The following is a 21,537-nucleotide window of genomic DNA, read 5'->3' as shown; positions in this document are numbered from 1 at the left end:
GCCAGTGTTTGCTGTCCTCAAAAATTAAAAGGATTTTGCTTGGTGTTGAAAGGTTTGTTGCTGCTGCAGTGTCCCCCTTCGGCCGCTAGAGGGAGACAGCGAGCGCAGCGTGAATGGAGACTTGTGGGGCAGCATAGCTTGGTTGGTAGAGCGGCCCTGCCAGCAACTTGAGGGTTGCAGTAGTCGCCTGGACTACTGCAATGCACTTTATGCTGGCATTAGCCAAAAAGCTCTCTCCCGGGTGCAGTTAGTCCAGAACGCGGCAGCAGGACTTTTACCCGGGGCCAGGAAACGCCAGCATATAACCCCAATTCTTCAGAGTTTGCACTGGCTCCCTGTTCATTTTAGAATTGATTTTAAAACATTGCTGTTTGTTTTTAAATCTTTACATGGACTGGCACCTCAATATATCTCGGACCTCATCCAAATTTACATTCCTGCGCGCGATCTGAGGTCCGAGAGCCAGTTCCAGCTCGTGGTGCCCAAGACCAGACTTAAGACCTTCTCTGTGGTCGGCCCTAAGCTCTGGAACACTCTGCCGCTCCATGATCAAACTGCTTCCACAGTGGAGTGTTTTAAGTCTCGTCTTAAGACCCACTTTTATTCTTTGGCTTTTAACACTACTTGAGTTGTGTGGTCCTCTGTTGTCCTCTGTGTTTTTTATACACTTTGATTTTTATTTTACTGTTTTAATTGATTTTACCCTTCAAAATAGTTTTTAATCATATTTGGTTTTATATTGTTTTTATTGCTTTTATTTTTTGTTTTATTCAGTCATTGGTGGAGCATAATATTGTTTTTAACATGGCTGTGCAGCACTTTGGAAACGTTATTGTTGTTTAAATGTGCTATATAAATAAAGTGGATTGGATTGGATTGGATTCTATCCCCGCTTCCACCATCCTAGTCTCTGCGGTTGTGTCCTTGGGCAAGACACTTTACCCACCTGCTCCCAGTGCCACCCACACTGGTTTAAATGTCACTTAGATATTGGGTTTCACTATGTAAAACGCTTTGAGTCACTTGAGAAAAGCGCTATATAAATATAATTCATGCTTCAGCTTCCATAATGACAGTGTTGCTACACTAATTCCTGAGGTGACGCATCCTCCTCGATGATGTCACAGGCCTGTTACCATGGTGATGACGCTGCTTTGTCCATGTCACAATAAAAGAGGAAGTGAGGCTGCAGTACTTAAGAACTGTGACGACACCTTGGTACTTTCCGGGTGAAAATGTCTTGCAGGACAACCAGTCTGTCATTTCCCACTTTTTAAACGTCCTGGTATGTCCCTTTGCTGAAATGAAAAACGGACTATTCCAGACTTTTCCTGGGGCTTCTGCGAACTCACCAGACGGACGTTCCCGTCATTCCTTCTCTTGAATTTCAGCCGAGACAGAATGAGAGCAGTGAGTCATGGGCCTGACTCGCACCTGTTCAGTGTTGAAATGAAAACAACACGCGGCGTGCTCACCTGCGCCTGGTTTACGTTTGGCAGTCACATCCCGATGTCGCGCGACTATAGGCTCACGTCTGAGGGTAAACATGTGACCTCATCACCTTCACAAGAGGTGCACGCGGGTCAAGGCTCACCAAGGCCCCGCGGCACATTTTTTTAGCCCCGAGTCTTGTCTTAACAGGCTGCTGCTGCCATGTCTGGGAGAAAAGACAGGAGGTCAGCGTGTGTTCAAAGTGCAGCCATGTGGAAAGTTGTTGAAAAAGTGACGTCATTTTCCAAATCTGCAAGTTAAGTGGAGTTAAGTTTTTCCCCTGACAGTGGAGACTTTTTCCTTTTGGAATGAAGGAAAGTGAAGCAACTCTTAAACACTCCCGTCCTTTAAAAGAAAACACACAAAGTGAGGCAGCAAGTACAATGTCTGGAAATATCTGCAATTAAGTTAACCCCTTCAAAGCTACCCTTACCGGGAAAAGTCAACATTCAAGTACTTTGAAGGCCTACTGAAAGCCACTACTAGCCACCACGCAGTCTGATAGTTTATATATCAATGATGAAATATTAACATTGCAACACATGCCAATACGACCGATTTAGTTTACTAAATTGCAATTTTAAATTTCGCACCGAAATATCCTGCTGAAATGTCTCGGTATGATGACTCGTGCGCGTGCTGTCACGCATTGTAGAGGATATTTTGTTCCAGCATCGTTCCCAGCTATAAGTCGTCTGTTTTCATCGCATAATTACACAGTATTATGGATATCGGTGTTGCTGAATCTTTTGCAATTTTTTCAATGAACAATTGAGACATCAAAGAAGAAAGCTGTAGGTGGGAAGCGGTGTATTGCGGCCGGCTTTAGCAACACAAACACAGCCTGTGTTTCCTTGTTTACATTCCCGAAAGATGACGGTGAAGCTTTACTATGGAACAGAGCGGTTGGATTGGACCACACACACACAAAGTACAGTGGATTATGTAGCGATCATTTCGAAAGATCGTGTTTCGAAGAGGGTCCCTTGCAAATGGCAGAGATGGGCATCGCCGCCACCCGTCGACTGGTGCTGAAGAAAGGTGCAGGGCCGACCTTCAGGTTGTACAGGTACGACCATATAATCTCACTAAAACACTAGTAACACAATAAGCAGATAAGAGATTTTACAGAATTATCCTAGTAAATGTGTCTAATAACTTCTGAATCGCTCCCACTGTATTTATATATATATTTTTTTTTTTTCTAGTCCTTCATTCTCACTTTCATCATCCACGAATCTTTCATCCTCGCTCAAATTAATGGGTAAATCGTCACTTTATCGTGGATGTTCTCTACTAAATCCTTTCAGCAAAAATATGGCAATATTGCAAAATGATCAAGTATGACACATAGAATGGACCTGCTATCCCCGTTTAAATAAGAAAATCTCATTTCAGTAGGCCTTTAAATGCAGCACTTATGTTCTGCTGTTTTTAGGAACCTACTGCAAAAACACCAGTCAAAGATGCTCTTTCATGACAGGAATGCTCTTATGTTCTCTAGAATGTTCTCCAAAATTGCTAGATAAAGATTCCTCTGATAGGTTTTTTGCTGTTTTTAAAGACTTACTGCAAAAACAATCGTCAACGAAGGTCTAATCTGACAGAATGATGCTACTGTTTTTAGGAATATACGGCAAAAACACAGTTCCTACACTCTGGCAAAACATTTGTCAAAGATCCTACAGTACATAGGAGTAGTGCTTTAGTTTTTTTTTTATTGACCTACTGCAAAAACAATAGTCAAATATTGTCTTAAATGACAAAAGGATGCTGCTGTTTTTAGGAATACATGGCAAAAACGCCACTCAAAGATCCTAAAATACAGCAAAAACACCAGTCACAGATCCTGCAGTCCAGCAAAAACATCGATCAAAGATCCTACAGTATGACTAGTGCTTTAGTTTTTTTTGTATTTAATCTGCTGCAAAACAATAGTTAAATATGGTCTAAAATGACAGAAGGATGCTGCTATTTTTAGGAATATACGGCAAAAAGATCAAAGATCCTACAGTCCGGCAAAAACATTGGTCAAAGATCTTACGGTGTATATTAGTAGTGCTTTAGTTGTTTGTTTGTCTGTTGCAATCTACTGCAAAAACAATAGTCAGAAGGATGCTGCTGTTTTTAGGAATCTACAGTACAACAAAAACATCATTTCAAGACCCTACTGTATGGCAAAAACACCAGTCAAAGATCCTACATTATATATGATAGGAGTGCTTTAATTTTTAATCAATCTAAAGCAAAAAAAACAGTCAAATATGGTATAAAATGACAGAAAGATTTTTAGGAATTTACGGCAAAAACACCGGTCAAAGATCCTACAGTCCGGCAAAAACATTGGTCAAAGATCTTACAGTGTATATGAGTAGTGCTTTAGTTGATCTGTTTTTGAGGTTTTTTTGCAATCTACTGCAAAAACCATAGACAAATATGGTCTAAAATGACAAAAGGATGCTGCTGTTTTTACGAATGTTTGGCAAAAACACCACTCAAATACCCTACAGTGTGCATCCATCCATCCATTTTCTACCTTTTGTCCCTCTAGGTTTGTTTCTGTTTTTACAAAAAATATTGTCATCCTGTATACGATGACATCATTCTGCTGTTTTTAATCATCTACTGCTAATGATGTCGTTAAACATTCCTCTGTCAGAGCACAATATTTTCAATACTGTACTGCAAAACTGAGTCAGAAATCTTTTTTATTTTCAAGCGCTTTTTGCTGTTTTTAGGAATGTACTACAAAAATATTAGTCGAAGATTTTCAATATAACGGAAGGATTCTGTTTGGGAAAAAAGACGTACTTAATTTCGGAAACACCCTATTTCAGAAAATCATCCTGCTGTTTTTAGTAATGTACTGCAAACAATGTACCAAACCACTATTAAAGACTTTTCTATCAGGTTTGCTCTGCTGTTTTTAAGACTCAACTGTGAGCATGCTAGTCAAAGATCCTCTCTTAGATTCTATTGTTAGAATCTACTGCAAAAACGCTAATCGAAGATCCTCTAAATGACAAGAGCATTCTGCTGTTTTTAGGAATCTACTTCAAGAAGGGAAAGATCTCCTGACAGGAGTGCTCTGCTGTATTCCAGTGTTCTACTGCAAAAACGTGAGTCAAAGATCCTCTATATAATAGAAGCGCTGTGCTGTGTTTGGGAATGTGCTACAAAAACCCTATTCAAAGTTTTTTGTATGAAATAAGAGCTGCATTGTTTTGAAGGACGTACTACAAAAACGTCATTCAAATAGTTGCTTTATGACAAAAACATTCTGCTATTTTTTGGAATCTACTCCCAGAACAGTAGGAACAGATGCCCTGACAGGTTTAGGCTTTTTTAAAGACCTATTGTACTGTAAAAAAATATTTTGAAAATACTCTTGTTCTACTGTTTTTAGTAATCTACTGCAAACAACATGCCAAACCCCTGCAAGTTAAATATTTTTCTCTCAGGTTTGCGCTGCTGTTTGTAAGGCTCAAGTGTGAACATGCTAGTCAAAGATCATCTGTTAGAGTCTATTGTTTCTAGAACCTACTGCAAAAATGGTAGTCGAAGATCCTCTAAATGACAAGAGAATTCTGCTGTTTTTTGGAATCTACTTTAAGAAGGGAAACATTTCCTGACAGGAGTGCTCTGCTGTTTTCTAGTATTCTACTGTAAAAATGTAAGTCAAATATCCTCAATATGACAGAAGCGCTGTGCTGTTTTTAGGAATGTACTACAAAGACAATATTCAAAGTTTTTTATATGAAAGACGAGCTGCGTTGATTTGAAGGACCTACTACAAAAATGTCATTTAAATAGCTGATTTATGACTAAAACACTCTGCGATTTTTTGTAATCTACTCCCACAACAGTAGTAACAGATGCCCTGACAGGTTTTGGCTTATTTAAGGATGTACTGTAAAAATAATCTTGAAAATACCCTATTTGAGGAGAAAATTCTGCTGTTTTTAGTAATCTACTGCAAACAATGTGCAAGTTAAAGATTTTTCCATCAGGTTTGTTCTGCTGTTTTTTAAGGCTCAACTCTAAACATGCTAGTCAAAGATCCTCTGTTAGAGTTTATTGTTTTTAGAACCTACTGCTAAAATGCTAGTCAAAGATCCTCTAAATGACAAGAGAATTCTGCTGTTTTTACGAATCTACTTGAAAAAGTTAAATATCTCTTGACAGGAGTGCTCTGCTGTTTTCTAGTATTCTTCTACAAAAATGTGAGTCAAAGATCCTCTATATGACAGAAGCACTGTGCTGTTTTTAGGAATGTACTACAAAAACACTATTCAAAGTTTTTCTATGTGAAAGAAGAGCTGCGCTGTTTTTAAGGACCCACTGTAAAAATAACCTTGAAAATACCCCATCTGAGGAGAATGTTCTGCTGTTTTTAGTAATCTACTATAAACAACATGCCATACCACTGCTAGTTAAAGATTTTTCTATCAGGTTTGCGCTGCTGTTTTTTAAGGCTCAACTGTGAACATGCTAGTCAAAGAGCCTCTGTTATATTCTATTGTTTTTAGAACCTACTGCAAAAATGCTATTTAATGATCCTCTAAATGACAAGAAAATTCTGCTGTTTTTAGGAATCTACTTCAAGAAGGGAAAGATCTCCTGACAGGAGTGCTCTGCTGTTTTCAAGTATTCTACTGCAAAAACGTAAGTCAAAGATCCTCTATATGACAGAAGCGCTGTACTGTTTTTAGGAATGTACTACAAAAACAATATTCAAAGTCAAACGTCTTTCACATAGCTGCTTTATGACAAAAACGCTCTGCTATTTTTTGTAATCTACTGCCACAACAGTAGTAACAGATGCCCTGACAGGTATCGGCTTTTTAAAGGACCTACTATAAAAAATATTTTGAAAATACCCTTGTTCTACTATTTTTAGTAATCTACTGCAAACCATGTACAAAACCACTGCTAGTTAAAGACTTTTCTATCAGGTTTGCTTTGCTGTTTTTTAAGACTCAACTGTGAACATGCTAGTCAAAGATCCTCTGTTAGATTCTTTAGTTTTTAGAATCTACTACAAAAATGCTAGCCAAAGATCCTCTTAATGACAAGATCCTCTATATGAGAGAAGCGCTGTGCTGTTTTTAGGAATGTACTACAAAAACACTGTTCAAAGTTTTTCCGTATGAAATAAGAGCTGCGCTGTTTTTAAAGACCTACTGTAAAAATAATCTTGAAAATACCCTATTTGAGGAAAACGTTTTGCTGTTTTTAGTAATCTACTGCAAACAACATGCCAAACCACTGCTAGTTAAAGATGTTTCTATTAGGTTTGCGCTGCTGTTTTTTAAGGCTCAACTGTGATCATGCTAGTCAAATATCCTCTATTAGAGTCTATTATTTTTAGAACCTACTGCAAAAATGATAGTCGAAGATCCTCTAAATGAGAAGAGAATCCTGCTGTTTTTAGGAATCTACTTGAAAATGTTAAAGATCTCCTGACAGGAGTGCTCTGCTGTTTTCAAGTATTCTACTACAAAAATGTGAGTCAAAGATCCTCTATACGACAGAAGCGCTCTGCTGTTTTTAGGAATGTACTACAAAAACACTATTCAAAGTTTTTCTGTATGAAAGAAGAGCTGCGCTGTTTTTAAGGACCTACTGCACAGATGTCATTGAAATAGCTGCTTTATGACAAAACACTCTGCTGTTTTTTGTAATCTGCTCCCACAACAGTAGTAACAGATGCCCTGACAGGTTTAGGCTTTTTTAAGGATGTACTGTAAAAATAATCTTGAAAATACCCTATTTGATGAGAGAACATAATGCTGTTTTTAGTAATCTATTGCAAACAACGTGCACACGTGCTAGTTGAAGATTTTTCTATCAGGTTTGTTCTGCTGTTTTTTAAGGCTCAACTCTGAACATGCTAGCCGAAGATCCTCTAAATGACAAGAGAATTCTGCTGTTTTTAGGAATCTACTTGAAAAAGTCAAAGATCTGACAGGAGTGCTCTGCTGTTTTCCAGTATTCTACTACAAAAATGTGGGTCAAAGATCCTCTATATGACAGAAGCGCTGTGCAGGTTTTTAGGAATGTACTACAAAAACACTATTTAAAGTTTTTCTGTATGAGAGAAGAGCTGCGCTGTTTTTAAGGACCTACTGCAAAATTGTCTTCCAAATTGCAGCTTTATCACAAAAACGCTCTGCTATTTTTTGTATTCTACTCCCACAACAGTAGTAACACATGCCCTGACAGGTTTTGGATTTTTTAAGATCCTACTGTACAAAATACTTTAAAAAATACCCCTGTTCTACTGTTTTTAGTGATCTACTGCAGACAATGTGCCAAACCACTACGAGTCAAATCATTTTCTATCAGGTTTGCTCTGCTGTTTTTTAATACTCAACTGTGAACATGCTAGTCAAAGATCCTCTGTTAGATTCTATTGTTTTTGGAACCTACTGCAAAAATGCTAGTCGAATATCCTATAAATGACAAGAGTATTCTGCTGTTTTTAGGAATCTACTTCAAGAAGGTGTACCTTGCCTTCCGCCCGATTGTAGCTGAGATAGGCGCCAGCGACCCCAAAAGGGAATAAGCGGTAGAAAATGTATGGATGGGATACTTCAAGAAGGGAAAGATCTCCTGACAGGAGTGCTCTGCTATTTTCCAGTAGTCTTCTGCAAAAACGTGAGTCAAAGATCCTCTATATGACAGAAGCGCTGTGTTGTTTTTAGGAATGTACTACAAAAACACTATTCAAAGTTTTTCTGTATGAAAGAAGAGCAGCGCTGTTTTTAAGGACCCACTGTAAAAACGTCATTCAAATAGCTGCTTTATGACAAAAACACTCTGCTATTTTTTGTAATCGACTTCCACAACAGTTGTAACAGATGCCCTGACCGGTTTTGGCTTTTTTAAGGATGTACTGTAAAAAATATTTTGAAAATACGCTTGTTCTACTGTTTTTAGTAATTTACTGCAAACAATGTGCTAAACCACTACTAGTTAAATTTGTTTCTATCGGGTTTGTTCTGCTGTTTTTTAAGGCTCAACTGTGAACATGCTGGTCAAAGATCCTCTATTAGAGTCTATTGTTTTTAGAACCTACTGAAAAAATGCTAGTCGAAGATCCTCTATATGACAAGAGAATCCTGCTGTTTTTAAGAATCTTCTTCAAGAAGGGAAAGATCTTCTGAGACAGTAGTTTTCCAGTATTCTACTGCAAAAACGTGAGTCAAAGATCTTCTGTATGACAGAAGCGCTGTGCTTTTTTTTAGGAATGTACTACAAAAATACTATTCAAAGTTTTTCTGTATGAAAGAAGAGCTGCGCTGTTTTTAAGGATCTACTGTAAAAATAGTATTGAAAACACCCTATTTGAGGAGAACGTTCTGCTGTTTTTAGTAATCTACTGCAAACAACACACCAAATCACTGCAAGTTAAAGATTTTTCTATCAGGTTTGCGCTGCTGATTTTAAGGCTCAACTGTGAACATGCCAGTCAAAGATCCTCTGTTAGATGCTGTTGTTTTTCGAACCTACTGCAAAAATGCTATTCGAAGATCCTGTAAATGACAAGAGAATTCTGCTGTTTTTAGGAATCTACTTGAAAAAGGGAAAGATCTCATGACAGGAGTTTTCCTGTATTCTACTGTAAAAACGTGAGTCAAAGATCCTCTATACGATGGAAGCGCTATGCTGTTTTTAGGAATGCAGTGCAAAAGCAGCGATCAAATGAACGATTGCACTTTGAACAAGTCCTCATCAGCCATGAGATCCGCCGTGCTGTCTTTAGAACCCGAACCTCCCGGCGGCCAGATCACTGTGGCTTTGGGACAAAAGCGCGTTTGTGTCTCACCTGGAATTTTGTCCCACGCGGCGGCGCTGAGGGCGAGCAGGAAGCAGGCCTGGATGCACAACGCTGACATTGTTTGATCTTCACACATGCCCAAAGTGGGACTTCAGTCTTCAGTCCATTCTTCCACTTCGCTGGGGTGTGCAGGTTTGAATCCCTCTCTGTGGTCTGCCATCACACGACAAGAAGAAAAAAGAAGAAGCCATAATTACAGAGAGCTCCTGGCCGACGATGACACGGGAGGACGAATGACGTGACGGAACATGTGCTAGAGCTCTTTGAGAAAAGCCCAGTTTGGATGCAGGAGGGTTTTTCTCCGAGCTCCCTTTTCATCACCGCTCGCTTTTCTTTCCTCTGCATCTTTTCATCTCCAGAAAGCGTGTTGTCTTTTCATCTCAGATAAAGCCTTTGAGAAGCAGCGCGCTGATAAAAACCCAAAGAATAACACGACAAGCGCTCACTATCAGCTGCTGCTTGATCACTTCAACTCCTGAAAGAATGAGGACTGCCACGGATCAATCAAAGAGCAGAAGGACATCTAATCACATCCTCTTCTTAGCCCTGGCAGCCAGCGACAGATATGTATTGATTTGTTATCAATAATGTGGCAGCCAGCTCCTCAATTTACATTCTGATCACTCTCACTGAAAATATTTACTTTCCAACCAGGCTGCGGCAAATCTGAGGGAGTGGGATGTCGGGAAGACTCTGGGAGGAATGAGAATGCCAGAGAGTCTTCAGGAAGTACATGCAAATAGTTCAAGGTCTGAGAATCCTGGTGAGGGGTGAGATCACAGGAAGTCTGCTTGGAGTGAGACATCAGAAAGTGTGTTAGGAGTTGAGGTCAAAAGGTTTTAAGAGTAAAACATCTGACAGTTTGAGGGGTAAAATATCCAAAAGTTGGAGTATTGAAACATCCGAAAATATGAGTAGTGAAACATAAGAATGTTTGAGGAGCAAAACATCCAAAAGTTTGAAGAGTAAAACATCCAAAGGTTTAAAGAGTGAAAGATCAGAAAGTTTGAGTAGTGCAACATTAGAAAAGTTTGAAGAGTGAAACATCTGAAAGTGTTAGGAGTGAAAGATCAAAACGTTTGAGGAGTGAAAGATTAGAAAGTTTGAGGAGTGAAACATCAGAACGTTTGAGGAGTGAAACATCAGTAAGTGTTAGGAGCGAAAGATCAAAATGTTTAAGGAGTTAAAGATTAAAAATTTTGAGGAGTGAAACATCAGAAAGTTTGAGGAGTGAAACATCAGAAAGTTTGAGGAGTAGAACATCAGAAAGTTTAATGAGAATACTTGTATATCAGACAGTTTAGGGATGGATCATCAGAAAGTTTGTAAAGAGAAAACATCTGAGAGTCTGTAATTAAACATAAAGACAAAGGAATAAAAAACTAGTGAAACATAAGAACGTTTAGGGTGGATCATCAGAAAGTTTGTAAGGATTGAAACATCTGAGCTTCTGTGACATGAAATAAAAAGACAGGAGTAAAAAAATGTGTAAGTTTACGTAGCAAAACATCAGAAAGTTTGAAGAATGAAACATTAGAAAGTTTGAGGAGTGAGACATCAGAAAGTTGGAGTGAAACAACAGAAAGTTTGAGTAGTGAATTTTCTAGAAATTATAGAAAGTTTTAAGAGTGAAACATCAGAAAGTGGTAGGAGTGAAAGATTAGAAAGTTTGATGAGTGAAATATCAGAACGTTTGAGGAGTGAAACATCAGAAAGTTTGAGGAGTAGAACATCAGAAAGTTTAATGAGTATACCTGTATATCAGAAAGTTTAGGGATGGATCATCATAAGTTTGTAAAGAGAAAACATCTGAGAGTCTGGAATTAAACATCATAAAGACAAAGGAATAAAAAATTTAAGTTTGAGGAGTGAAACATAAGAAAGTTTAGGGTGGATCATCAGAAAGTTTGTAAGTAATGAAACATCTGAGAGTCTGTGACATGAAATATAAAGACAGGAGTAAAAAAAAGTAAGTTTACGTAGCAAAACATCAGAAAGTCTGAAGAATGAAACATTAGAAAGTTTGAGGAGTGAAACATCACAAAGTAGGAGGAGTGAAACATCCAAAAATTTGAGTAGCGAAACATAAGGATGTTTGAAGAGTAAAACATCCAAAAGTTCAAAGAGTGAAAGATCAGAAAGTTTGAGTAGTGCAACATTAGAAAGTTTGAAGAGTGAAACATCTGAAAGTGTGTTAGGAGTGAAAAATCAAAATGTTTGAGGAGTGAAAGATTAGAAAGTTTTATGAGTGAAATATCAGAACATTTGAAAGGTGAAACATCAGAAAGTTTAATGAGTATACCTGTATATCAGAAAGTTTAGGGATGGATCATCAGAAAGTTTGTAAAGAGAAAACATCTGAGAGTCTGGAATGAAACATCATAAAGACAAAGGAATAAAAAAAGGAAAGTTTGAGGAGCAAAACATCAGAAAGTTTGTGTGTAGAGAAACATCAAAAGTTTGTGAAGAATGGGAATCATCAGAAAGTTTGAGGAGTGAAACAGAAAGTTTTGGGTGGATCATCAGAAAGTTTGTAAGGAGTGAAACATCTGAGAGTCTGTGACATGAAATATAAAGACAGGAGTAAAAAAATGAAAGTTGAAGTAGTGAAACATCAGAAAGTTTGAAGAATGGAACATTACAAAGTTTGAAGAGTGAGACATCAGAAAGTTGGACGAGTGAAACATCACAAAGTTGGAGGAGTGAAACATCCGAAAATTTGAGTGGTGAAACATAAGAATGTTTGAGGGGTAAAACATCCAAATGTTTGAAGAGTAAAACATCCAAAGGTTTGAAGAGTGAAAGATCAGAAAGTTTGAAGAGTGAAACATCAAAAAGTGTTAGGAGTGAAAGATCAAAACGTTTGAGGAGTGAAAGATTAGAAAGTTTGAAGAGTGAAACATCAAAAAGTGTTAGGAGTGAAAGATCAAAACGTTTGAGGAGTGAAAGATTAGAAAGTTTGAGGAGTAAAACTTCAGAAAGTTTGAGGATTATACCTGTATTTTAGAAAGTTTTGGGATGGATCATCAGAAAGTTTGTAAAGAGAAAACATCTGAGAGTCTGGAATTAAACATAAAGACAAAGGAATAAAAAATTAAAGTTTGAGGAGTGAAACATCAGAAAGTTTAGGGTGGATCATCAGAAAGTTTGTAAGGATTGAAACATCTGAGAGTCTGTGACATGAAATATATAAACAGGAGTAAAAAAATTAAAGTTTAAGTGATGAAACATCAGAAAGTTTGAAGAAGGAAACATTAGAAAGTTTGACGAGTGAAACATCAGAAAGTTTGACGAGTGAAACATCACAAAGTTGGAGGAATGAAACATTCGAATATTTGAGTCGCGAAACAAGAATGTTTGAGGAGTAAAACATCCAAAAGTTTGAGGAGTAAAACATCCAAAAGTTTGAAGAGTGAAAGATCAGAAAGTTTGAGTAGTGCAACATTAGAAAGTTTGAAGAGTGAAACATCAAAAAGTTTTAGGAGTGAAAGATCAAAACGTTTGATGAGTAAAACTTCAGAAAGTTTGAGGATTATACCTGTATTTTAGAAAGTTTTGGGATAGATCATCAGAAAGTTTGTAAAGAGAAAACATCTGAGAGTCTGGAATTAAACATAAAGACAAAGGAATAAAAAATTAAAGTTTGAGGAGTGAAACATAAGAAAGTTTGACGAGTGAAACATCACAAAGTTGGAGGAATGAAACATTCGAAAATTTGAGTAGCGAAACAAGAATGTTTGAGGAGTAAAACATCCAAAAGTTTGAAGAGTAAAACATCCTAAAGTTCAGAGTGAAAGATCAGAAAGTTTGAGTAGTGCAACATTAGAAAGTTTGAAGAGTGAAACATCTGAAAGTGTTAGGAGTGAAAGATCAAAACGTTTGAGGAGAGAAAGAAAGTTTGATGAGTGAAACATCAAAACGTTTGAGGAGTGAAACGTCAGAAATTGTGTTATGAGTGAAAGATCAGAAAGTGTGTTGGGAGTGAAACATCAGAAAGTTTGAGTGAAATATCAGAAGTTGTGTTGGGAGTGAAACACCACAAAGTTTGAGGAGGGAAACATCAGAAAGTTAGAGTGAAACATCAGAACGTTTGAGGAGTGAAACATCAGATATGGTGTAATGAGTGAAAGATGGGAGAATCCCCGGGCAGTGTTGAGCAAGTGTGTGTCTGCAGTGACATGTCATCATGACACAACAGTGTGTGTGTGCTGAGACGTCAGAAGGGTTATGAGAAGTGAAACCTCAATACACCAAATACCATCAATACATCTGAGAAAGTGAAAGTGGTCACAATGTGTGTGTGAGAAGTGAGACACATCGGCAGGAGTGAGACATCATACGTAGTGAAAGGTCTGTAGGTTCCTCGGTGGAGTCAGACTTCATTCCGCCAAGAAGATGTCAAGGGATACGATGCCAGCAAGAGGATCCATTAGTGTGCGACAAAAGTAAGACGTCTGAGGTTTTAGTGCGGATGAGGAAGACATCAGAAATCCTGGGAGAGAAGTAAGAGGTGATAAAAGTCCGAGGCACACTTACAGTGAAATGTGTCCAGAAGAGGAAGAGTGGAGTGTGTCGCCCTCCGATCGTGTTAGCATGACTGGATCAACAGGTTATTTAGAGAACACAACGCACGCTCACACACTTCAACACACTTCACTCACGCTGACTGGGGACGGGGTGGAGTTTGCTTGAGCACACACATGCACACACGCACACACACACACACACACACACACACACACACACACACTATTACAGTCTGCAGTCCATTCAAATGCCAGAGGGGTTTGTTTATAAAGTGGGACAGTGTCCACCACCTTAGTGGATGTCAATCACTCAGGTCAAAGATGTTCTTTAATTCATCCTCTCATGTTGTCCTATACAGTAACTCTGTCCTATATTGCTACATTATATCGTCCTATACCTGCGATGAAGTGACGACTTGTCCAGGGTGTACTCCGCCTTCCGCTCGAATGCAGCTCAGATAGGCTCCAGCGACCCCAAAATGGACAAGCGGTAGAAAATGAATGGATGGATGTCGTCCTATACAGTAAGTTTGTCCTATATTGCTATAATATGTCATCCTATGCAGTAACTCTATGTCCAATATTGCTATATTATGTAGTCCTATACCTGCGATGAGGTAGCGACTTGTCCAGGGTGTAACCCCGCCTTCCGCCCGGATGCAGCTGAGATAGGCTACAGCGACCCCAAAAGGGACAAGCGGTAGAAAATGGATGGATGGATGTCGTCCTTGTGAACGACTCACGCTGTCGTCGTGCGGGTTCCATGGACCACTCAGGAAGGACATGATTGTGCAGGTTTGACTCTCGTTTATTTTGCAATAAAGGATGTCTTTTGGGCCGTCGCCGCTCCCGCTGCTCTCTCTTCGTGTCTCGCTCCTTGTCTCTCGCTCTCCGGTCCGCGCTTTAGTCGGCCACGTCTCCGTCTCTCGTGTCTTGCTTCCTGTTGCTTCTGCTCTCCAGCCACTGCTGCTGACTCTCCACCTCCCTCAGCCTCACCCTCCTCCGCTGCTGCCCTTTTATACAGCCAGAGGAGATTTATTGATTGTCTGTAGGTGCACGATCCACGCACCTGAACTCGATTGTGGCGTTGCTCACGGCACGCCCCGCCTATCCGCTCGGCCGCATTCTCCACTTCCTTGCCGCCATCTTGGGCCGGGCTCCAGCATGCCCTGGCCCGCTGCTCGTTCGCCGGCAGCACCTCTCCACAGTCCTATTCAGTAACTTTGTCCTATATTGCTATATTATGTCGTCCTATACCTGCGATGAGGTGGAAAATTGTCCAGGGTGTACACCGCCTTCCACCCGAATGCAGCTGGGATACGCTCCAGCGGCCCCAAAAGGGACAAGCGGTAGGAAATGGATGGATTGGTGTCGTCCTATACAGTAACTCTACGTCCTATTTTGCTATATTATGTTGTCCTATACCTGCGATTAAGTAGCGTTCTTATCCAGGGTGTACACCGCCTTCCGCCCAAACGCAGCTGAGATAGGCTCCAGCGACCCCAAAAGGGACAAGCGGTAGAAAATGGATGGATGGGTGTCGTCCTATACAGTAACTCTACGTCCTATATTGCTATATTATGTTGTCCTATACCTGAGATGAGGTGGCAACTTGTCCAGGTTGTACGCTGCCTTCCGCCCGAATGCAGCTGAGATAGGCTCCAGCAACCCCCCCACGACCCCAAAAGGGACAAGCGGTAGAAAATGGATGGATGGAGGTCGTCCTCTACAGTAACTTTGTCCTAAATTGCTATATTATGTGGTCCTATACCTGCGATGAGGTAGCAACTTGTCCAGGATGTAGCCCGCCTTCCGCCCAAACGCAGCTGAGGTAGGCTCCAGCGACCCCAAAAGGGACAAGCGGTAGAAAATGGATGGATGGGTGTCGTCCTATACAGTAACTCTACGTCCTATATTGTTATATTATGTCGTCCTATACCTGCGATGAGGTGGCGACTTGTCCAGGGTGTACGCCGCCTTCCGCCCAAACGCAGCAGAGATAGGTTCCAGCGACCCCAAAAGGGACAAGCGGTAGAAAATGGATGGTTGGATATCATCCTATACGGTAACTTTGTCCTATATTGCAATATTATTTTGTCCTATACCTGCGATGAGGTGGCGACCTGTCCAGGGTGTAACCCGCCTTCTGCCCAAACGCAGCTGAGATAGGCTCCAGCGACCCCAAAAGGGTCAAGTGGTAGAAAATGGATGGATGGGTGTCGTCCTATACAGTAACTCTACGTCCTATATTGCTATATTATGTTGTCCTATACCTGAGATGAGGTGGCGACTTGTCCAGGGTGTACGGTGCCTTCCGCCCGAATGCAGCTGAGATAGGCTCCAGCGACCCCCCCACAACCCCAAAAGGTACAAGCGGTAGAAAATGGATGGATGGATGTCGTCCTCTACGGTAACTTTGTCCTAAATTGCTATATTATGTGGTCCTATACAGTAACACTATGTCCTATATTGCTATATTATGTCGTCCTATACCTGCGATGAGGTAGAAACTTGTCCAGGGTGTACACCGCCTTCTGCCTGAACGCGGCTGAGATAGGCTCCAGCAACCCCAAAAAGGACAAGCGGTAGAAAATGGATGGATGGATGTCGTCCTATACAGTAACTCTACGTCCTATATTGCTATATTATGTTGTCCTATACCTGCGATGAAGTAGCGACTTGTCCAGGGTGTACACAGCCTTCTGCCCAAACGCAGCTGAGATAGGCTCCAGCGACCCCAAAAGGGACAAGCGGTAGAAAATGGATGGATGGATGTCGTCCTATACAGTAATTTTGTCCTATATTGCTATATTATGTTGTCATATACCTGCGATGAGGTGGCGACTTGTCCAGGGTGTACCCCGCCTTCCGCCCGGATGCAGCTGAGATAGGCTCCAGCGACCCCAAAAGGGACAAACGGTAGGAAATGGATGGATGGATGTCGTCCTATACGGTAACTTTGTCCTAAGTTGCTATATTATGTCGTCCTATACCTGCAATGAGGAGGCGACTTGTCCAGGGTGTACGCCGCCTTCCGCCTGAACGCGGCTGAGATAGGCTCCAGCGACCCCAAAAAGGACAAGCGGTAGAAAATGGATGGATGGATGTCGTCCTATACAGTAACTTTGTCCTATATTGCTATATTATGTCGTCCTATACCTGCGATGAGGTGGCGACTTGTCCAGGCTGTACCCCGCCTTCCTCCCGAATGCAGCTGAGATAGGCTCCAGCGACCCCTAAAGGGAAACCTTTTTAAAGATAGTCAGATCCATTGTGAAGATGCTTAAGTGATTTTTAAGCTTTGGCCCATAAAACATGTTTACTGGTTAGTTTGAGTGTGAGACATTTGATTTAACATTTAGGTGGTGAAACTTCCTATATTCTGAGGATCATGTCATATTTCATTTGAACTTTTTTTTTAAATGGTCCTCAGGAGTCACGTACAAATTTGTGTGAAATATGCAGAATTATTTAAATTTGGTCCCCATGAACCATATTAACTGTTTTCCCCCAGGGTCCCCAGTAAGTTTGATCAGCACATTACTTCATCAATCCAGAGATTTAAAGACGTGTATGAGCTAACTGGGCAGTGGGCATTTTACCTCTTTTTTTTTTTTTGGCCTCCACAACCTGTAGAAAGGGTGGTCCCCACAAGTCATGATCAACAACTTGGTCCCCATTCTAAACTACAACCAGTGTGTGTGTGTGTGTGTGTGTGTGTGTGTGTGTGTGTGTGTGTGTGTGTGTGTGTGTGTGTGTGTGTGTCCTGGCAATGCTTACTTAATGGGGACGTCGCTCTGTCTACACCAGGGGCGTCGCCAGACATATTTCACTGGGGCACGTGCCCCACTGTTGATCTGCAGTGCCCCAGTAAAAATGTCACCAATAAAAAAAAAACGCTTCAGAGTTTTAAGTCTACATAACATAGACAACAGCGCACTTACTACTTAGTATGGTCATTGATTGCTACTGTATTCACTCCACGAAACAGTGAGCACATGGCTACTTAATATGGTAATTTATTCACGTGTGGATCGAGACTTTGGTTGCGAGAGAGAGGGGGGGGGGGTTCGAATCACTGCGTGAGGTAGGTGACGTTAGCCAACAACAATTTGTTAATTACAATATTTTGATTTCTATTTGACTCAAACTGTAACTCCTAGATGGATTTAAGAAAGTTATTCGCCCGCAGCAGAGAAGAAGCAGCAGGAAGGAGAGATGTAAGTGAAGTCCTAGCTAGCTAGGCAACATCATTGTCTTATGTTGATGCTAAGTTAGCTAACGTTATTCCTTGTATCAATACAAACATATTCATTTGTTGTACGAGTCGTCGGGGGAATTTCCAATGAACATGAAACATCATGTTGGTTATTGTCTGCTGCTTCTGCATCAATGATGATTTGGAGTAAGCATGTGTGAGTTGAGTGCTTCTCAAATGTTTTGTCTTCAGGAAGAAAAACATTTTTCCATATCATCAAGTCGTGAACCAAATTTTTAAATCAATCAAGTTTATTTCACAGAAAAATAGCACAGTAGACTTGTCTTGTTAATCGGTGCGACTTTGACTAAAATAATCTTGTTTTGTCACCAGAAAAATGGCTACAGCTAAAGCATCTGGTTTTGTTTCCAGAAAAAATAGTAACATTTCTGTATTTGTTTTCAGAAAGATGGCTGAAAATATCGGGTTTTGTTGCCCCATTTAGATTTTTTAAAAATATATTTCCATGTCTGTCCTGAGTCCTCCTCCAACTTGTTAGTCGGTTTGCCTTTAGCTAAAATACTCACTAATAGTCACTAGAAAAATGGCTAAAAATATCTGGTTTTGTTGCCACAATTAGATTTTTTTCTCCCTAAACTTTTTTTTTTTCATGCACACATCTGACTGCGACTCACTGAAAATGACACACAATCCACTTTTATGTCACGACCCAGCAGTTGGGAACCACTGGTCAACTGTATAACAGTTACTGTAATATTTCCATGTCTGTCCAGAGTGATTGACCACTTTGCAAAAATGAAAAGGAGACGTTACAATTTACTTCTCAGAAAATGATTCCCTGAACAGACACACAACAGTTGTTCATTTATTCTACTACTGTGGCTTTATTGTTTTGTGTATATTTTATAGTTTTGTGTATCTGAAATAGGATTAGCCACATTGCCATAAATGGAAATTAAATAATATAAAAGAACCCAGAGATGTAGGGCTGCTTTATTTTTTGTTTTACTTTTGTAGATGTTAAATTTGCAGATGATTACTGGAATATATATTTCAAAAAGATGCATTGCTCTTCCTTTTTGCTTTTACCAGTAGCAGTTTAGAAGTCTGGAGTAAAAAAGTCCACAAGTAGGTCAAATGCATAAGTTAATTTCAGGTGGTTAATCAAAGATCCATACAACATAATCTGATATGATTTCATAGTTTAAAGCACTATTTATGTATATTTTATGATAAATAAGTGCTAAAAATGTTTTTGCTTGCGAGCTTTGCACGCTCACATGAATTATTTGTGCCCCAGGTGTGCCCCAGTACAGTATTAGGTCTAGTGACGCCCCTGGTCTACACAGTCACCTTTAGGGGACCTCTGACGGTATGGGGACAAAAAATACAGGTCCCCTAAAGGGAAACCTTTTGAAATGATAGTCAGATCCATTCTGAAGATGCCTAAGTTATTTTTAAGCTTTGGCCCATAAACATGTTTAGTCTGTCCTGTTGGTTGTCCGCCCCATTTACCCAGGGACCCGCTCAGCTTTATGGCGCTGACCGCCCGCCTGTCACAAGAGAAGGTGCAAACGGTTCTTTGTGTGCATTTTATAGACGTTAGTTGGGACTCACTAACCCCACACACAACCTCCCATCTCATGCCTGGATGTAGTTTAACGTCATACCCAGGACAACCAACAGGACAGACTAAGTTCAACAGCCCAGTACGGCAATTAGACTAAGAGAAGGATCTCTGATATAAAATACCCCTGCCAACCCGCACCAAGCCAGCGTGGAAGGTGTAGGCCAGGGGTAGGGAACCTATGGCTCTAGAGCCAGATGTGGCTCTTTTGATGACTGCATCTGGCTCTTGGATAAATCTGAGCTGACGTTGCTTAAAACGATAAGTAATGAATAATTCCATTTGTAATCACAGTGTTAAAAATCATGTTAAAAATATAAAACAATCTCATGCATTTTTAATCCATCCATCTGTTTTCTACCGCACCTGTTCAAGAAGTTGCGTTAATGGTAAGAAGTTATATATTTATTATTGGTTAGTGTGGGCTTGCCCTCCTGGGGGTTCTTCGGACCACCAAGCACTGACATGAGAGCCTGTTTCAGGGTTACAATATTGTTTTATTCTTCAATAAGTCTCTCAGTTGCTTTCCAGCAATTGTATTTCCAGCCCCAACCCCGTCTCTCCTTCTGGCTGCTGCTTATAACAGAGCGACAGGTGATTAGATAAGAAGGTCCAGGTGGGCCATCTACGCACCTGTCGCTGATTTTGAAGCCGGTCCTGGCACACCCCAGTTCGCTGCAGGCCTGCAGGCCACGCCCCCTCCTCAGTTAGCTTGAGAATAACAATGTTATTACAAAGAATAAGAGCCCTATTATACTCTAGAAATGTTGGTCTTACTTAAAAATGCACATGTTTAGTTGTGTTCAGTGTCGAAAAAAATATTATATGGCTCTTACGGAAATATGTTTTAAAATATTTGGCTTTTTGGCTCTGTCAGCCAAAAAGGTTCCCGACCCCTGGTGTAGGCTAATAACCAGCATGAAAAGTACGCCAAATGGCAGAAACATGCTGAGGCTTTCGTCCAGCAGTGGACTGACAACGGCTGATGATGACGATGATGATTATGAAACATGTTTAACATATAATTTGAACTTTTTTTTTTTTAATGGTCCATAGTAGTCACATACAAATTTGTGTGAATTATGCAAAATTATTTAAATTTGGTCCCCATGAACCATTTTAACTGTTTTTCCCCAGGGTCCCCAGTAAGTATGATCAGCACATTACTTCATCAATCCAGAGATTTAAAGACGTGTATGAGCTAACTGGGCAGTGGACATTTTACCTCAGTTTTTTTATGCGTCCACAACCTGTAGAATGGGTGGTCCCCACAAGTCATGATCAAAAACTTGATCCCCATTCCCAATTGATAACCTGTGTCTGTGTGTTCCTGCAATGCTTACTTAATGGGGACATCGCTCCGTTTACACACTCACCTTTAAAGGACCTCTGACCTCAAAGGGACAAAAAAAAAACAGGTCCCCTGAAGGGGAAACCTTTTTAAATGATAGTCAGATCCATTCTGAAGATGCCCAAGTGATTTTTAAGGTTTGGCCCATGAAACATGTTTACTGGTTAGTTTGATTGTGAGATATTTGCTTTAACATTTAAGTGATGAAACTCCCTATAAGAGGACAGCTGTAGTGCTGTATTCTGAGGATCATGTCATACTTAATTTAAACATTTTATTTTTTTCAAATGATCCTCAGTCATCACGTACACGTTTGTGTGAATTATGCAAATGTATTGAAATTTTGTCCCCATGAACCATATTAACTCTTTTCCCCCAGGGTCCCCAGTAAGTATGATCAGCACATTACTTCATCAATCCAGAGATTTAAAGACGTGTATGAGCTAACTGGGCAGTGGCCATTTTACCTCTTTTTTTTTA

General features: G+C 40.1%; 1 protein-coding gene across 1 annotated transcript in view; it reads left to right on the top strand.

Moving 5' to 3' along the window:
• Positions 1-13,061: 13,061 nt before the first annotated feature.
• The window catches only part of LOC133569155 (gamma-aminobutyric acid receptor subunit rho-3), a 47,650-nt gene continuing 39,174 nt past the window's right edge, over positions 13,062-21,537 (top strand). Inside the window, exons 1-2 of the mRNA XM_061921338.1 lie at positions 13,062-14,384; positions 14,460-14,655. The gene's annotated coding sequence lies outside the window, so the exon portion shown is untranslated. The remainder of the gene's footprint in view (positions 14,385-14,459; positions 14,656-21,537) is intronic.

The sequence above is a fragment of the Nerophis ophidion genome, linkage group LG15, assembly GCF_033978795.1.
Source record: "Nerophis ophidion isolate RoL-2023_Sa linkage group LG15, RoL_Noph_v1.0, whole genome shotgun sequence".
NCBI classification, from domain to species: Eukaryota; Metazoa; Chordata; class Actinopteri; order Syngnathiformes; family Syngnathidae; genus Nerophis; species Nerophis ophidion.
Note: the sequence above shows the minus strand (reverse complement) of the source record. Positions and strands in the feature narration are given on the sequence as shown.